At 36.4% G+C, this 4,219-nt stretch overlaps 2 pseudogenes; both read right to left on the reverse strand.

Annotated features, from left to right (window-relative positions):
- Positions 1–2,932: 2,932 nt before the first annotated feature.
- Positions 2,933–3,280, reverse strand: LOC102258565 (annotated as a pseudogene).
- Positions 3,279–3,920, reverse strand: LOC106723570 (annotated as a pseudogene).
- Between the last annotated feature and the right edge of the window lie 299 nt (positions 3,921–4,219).

The raw sequence follows: 4,219 nt of genomic DNA on the forward strand, positions 1-4,219 counted from the left end.
ATGTACCACAGTTTTCTAATCAACTCATCTGCTGATGGGCACTTAGGCTGTCTCCAAATCTTAGCTATGGTGAATTGTGCTGCTATGAACATAGAGATGCATATATCCTTTCTGATTAGAGTTTCTGTATTGTCTCTTATCTTCCTCCCTTTTGATTAATCAAATATATATTCTTATTTCATTCCCCTTTGTTTACTTATTGATCATATATTATTATTATTATTATTTTATAATTCTTTTACATGCTGTATGTAGATATTACCTCTTACTTTCTCTTTAATTTTTAATTGTAGTTTAATATACAAAACATAAAATGTATCATATTAGCCATCGGAGGTGGTATTTAGGACACTCAACACCAATATCTCATACTAGGACCCATAAAGAAAACTCTATAGAACATCAATGAAATATAGTATTTTACAACAGGGAGAAACATAAGAACAGAGATATTTATGAATCAATATGGATAAATAGGATATATTGTTAAATTTTAAAAAGCAATGTGTAAAAGAGCATTTATAGCATGCTATATGTCATGTAAAAATGAAAGGTAAGTAAAATATTCATATACCTGCCCATTTAAATATAGAGAAACACAGGAAGTAGTTAAGATCCAAAAACAGCCTAAGTGCCCATCAGCAGATGAGTGAATAAAAAACCCATGGTACATTTACACAATGGAATACTACTCGGCAGAAAAAAAGAAAATCTTTCCTTTTGAGACAGTATGGATGGACCTGGAAATTATTATGCTAAGTGAAATAAGCTAGTCAGAGAAAGACAAATGCCATATGATCTCACTTATGTGTGTAATCTAATGTTCAAAGTAATAATAAATACACAAAATAGAAACAAAAGCATAGATACATAGAGTAGACTGACAACTGTCAGATCGAAAAAGTGGTGAAGGAATAAAACAAGAAAAAATATATATCATATGTAGGCACAGAAAACAGTATTGTGAGTGCCAGAGGAAAAGGAGTTTTTGGGAGGAGGTGGAAGTGAATAAAGGGAGGATCAAAGGAGAGGGAAAGAGAAATAACTTTGGGTGGTGAGTGCACAATGCAGTATTCAGGTGTTGTTTTATTTGGCTGTACACTTGACATGTGTATGGTTTTCTTAAACAATGTCAATAAATGACATTGTAATCTAGAGTAGACCGACAGCTGTCAGAGGGGAGGGGTTAGAATTATTTGTATCCTTTTGACTATGTTGTCTTTTACCACTAAAAATAAATAGAAGAGTGGTGAAAAAAGCAAAATAGAATACAACAATATAAGTTAACCTAACTATAATCCTATTATACACTATAATTACACCAAAGAGGAAAATAAAAGAAGTACCCTAAATAATTCTTGAACCCAGAATTTTTACTATATACTCTCACAATAATAAAACAAACCTGACAACAAAGTTTTAAGCTGTACTTAGTGTGTCATTGACAGTGGTGTGAGTCAAGATTTGAAACAACTCACCGTCTATCCTCCAAAGACTCAAATAAGTAAACATTGAGGAAAAGGGAGTCCCTCTCTCTCTCTAGGGAGCTCTGTACATGGAAAAGGAGAGGCTGGAAAGAACTCTATGGGGTCAAACTCCAATTGGAGATATCAGTTAGAAATCATGGGCTTTAAAATGTATAAATAGATTGCAAGTTACAGGTCACATATCAACAGCTATGCTGTTTCCATCTCCCATTCTCCCTGTCCCACTCCTGACCCACCTGCTGTGGGTAAACATTCCTTTAGCTTCTTAGTTTCCAGCTTCTGCTTCTTGTGTTTCTTTTACATATATTTCCCAGTAAGCTTGTCTGAGATCATTTAGAATCCTTGTGGGCAAAATAAGCACAACTAAAGTTTCAAAATGAATATTAAATGATAAAAGATTATAACTCAGAGAATAAGAGTTATATTTGTGTAGATACATATGTAGCAGGATGTCTGTTTAAAGCTGAAAGGTCCGTTATCCAAGAGAAAAAATTTATAATGTCTTTAAATAATGCCATAGGGACCATAGGGAATATTATACTTCAAATGGATATTTCTTCTTTCTGTTTATACGTTTATTTAGCTTATATGACCATTCTCTCCAAACATTTTTAATTTTTGAGATGAAGATAAAAATATGGGCATGTCCTTCATCATACCCTCAGGATTGACTTCAATTGAGCCTCGGAGGTCAATCCAGAAACATTGCCACCCAGGGGCTGAACCACAAACTGTCTCTTCTGTAAATACAAATAAAGGCAGTCTGGGAAACAAATACGGCCTGCTTTAAAATCAGGACTGTGGTTTACAACACGAAGGAACAGTGTATCGCAGGAAACTTCAACACTCTCCTGAATACCTGACAGGACTAAGGTGTGCCAGGCAGAAGAGTAGAAGTGAAGGACCTTCACTACTGTACATTTTTATTTTTTATTTTTTTCTTCTTTTCACCTTTAATTAAGAAGCTAATTTTTTCTTTTTTCATCACCTGATTTTACCTTTTTAATTACTACATTTTTATTTTTTACCAGTACATTTTTATTTATTTTTTTCTTCTTTTCACCTTTAATTAAGAAGCTAATTTTTTCTTTTTTCATCACCTGATTTTACCTTTTTAATTACTACATTTTTATTTTTTACCAGTATTATTACTACTACCATTTTACCTTTTTTTAAAGTGTCATTTTATTTTTTCTTTATTTTATTTTGGGATTAGTGTTCTATATTCTATTTTCATCTTTCCGTTAGCATCATTTTTCTCTACCTCAACTTTACCTTTATGCCAAAACTCTCTCCCTCACTTTCCCCTTTTGTTGTCCTCTTTCTCTTACCCCATTCCTGCTGTAGATTTTCCCTATTCCTTCTTTTTACCCCCTGTTTAAATTTCACCCTACTTATATATCTAATTTCCAATCCCCTGCTCTAAATCCATATACACCTCTCTCTTATCTTTCTTCATTACCCAAATTTTTGGGGCCTCGGTAGGTGTAGTTTCCACAGATCTCACAGTTGTAGTTGATGTTTAGGCCGTGGAGTTTGTACAACCAGTAGGGAATGGGTTTGCCGTCCCAGCCCAGGGGCAGGTTTTTGGGGTTGTAAATGATCTCGTTCTCTTCATCTTCACTTTCACGCTCACTGATCTGCTCTTCCTCTTCTTCTTCTTCTTGCTCTTCTCCTGTCCTTGCCTGTTTGCGTTGGACATTTTCATGAGTGAGATGTCGCTATTCCCCAAGAATCTCCACATATTCGTAGATCTGGGCTTCAAGGAAAGCAATGTCTTTGTTCCTCTCAGTATCTCATTTGGTGCCCTTTGACTTGGGGTTTTTGGCGAACAGGGAGTTTGGTGCCCTTTGACTTGGGGTTTTTTGGCGAACAGGGAGGTGTCCAGCGCCTCCACGGACTTACCTTTGGTGCTGAATAGCCTCTGGGCTCGCTCCTCTATGGTTCCGCCACACTTCAGGCCTAAAGCTAAGAGTGCAGATTTCAATCTGTCCAGACCAAGAGAGGCCAACTCCTCCCAGGAGGAAAAAGCAGAGAGGTCAAGATGGGCTCCAGCATGTGTCAGGGCATTGCTTGTCTCTTTCGGCCATCCGGGAAAGGTACCATTCTCCCACTTCTTCTCAAAGTCATTTTGAATCTTCCCAAAAAGTTCATTCTGATCTTGGAGGGGCTTCACTCTATCTGTGTAATCCTGAAGGTACTCAAGCAGCATCTCCAAGTATCTCTTGTACTCTGCATTCTTCCTTTCTTTAGGAATGTCAAATAACTGGTCAAAGATAGACAGGTATGTGATATAATCCAGCTTCTCAGAGGCCTTCAGGTTAATGTATTTGAGGTAACAGTCATGGAGATCCAGATAACGCCCGTATCCCTCTTCATCTGTGAACTCCACCAAATTTTGTGCTTCTTCACTAGGAATTTTTTTTGAGTTGTCTTACATGTAATCGATCAATATTACAAAGTGTTTATGCTACATACAACCTCATAACATCCAGGGGTGTGGGTGCCTATAAAAGTCCATAATGACATAAATGAATAAATAAATAAATAACTAATGAAGAATGCAGACTGGTGCAGCCACTATGGAAGACAGTATGGAGTTTCCTCAAAAAGTTAAAAATGGAACTCCCATTTGACCCAGTGATCCCATCTCTAGGAATATATCCCAAGAAATGAGAAACACCAATAAGAAAGGATATATGCACCCCTATGTTCATAGCAGCACAATTTAC

Source organism: Myotis brandtii, unplaced genomic scaffold, assembly GCF_000412655.1.
Source record: "Myotis brandtii unplaced genomic scaffold, ASM41265v1 scaffold5656, whole genome shotgun sequence".
Taxonomy (NCBI): Eukaryota; Metazoa; Chordata; class Mammalia; order Chiroptera; family Vespertilionidae; genus Myotis; species Myotis brandtii.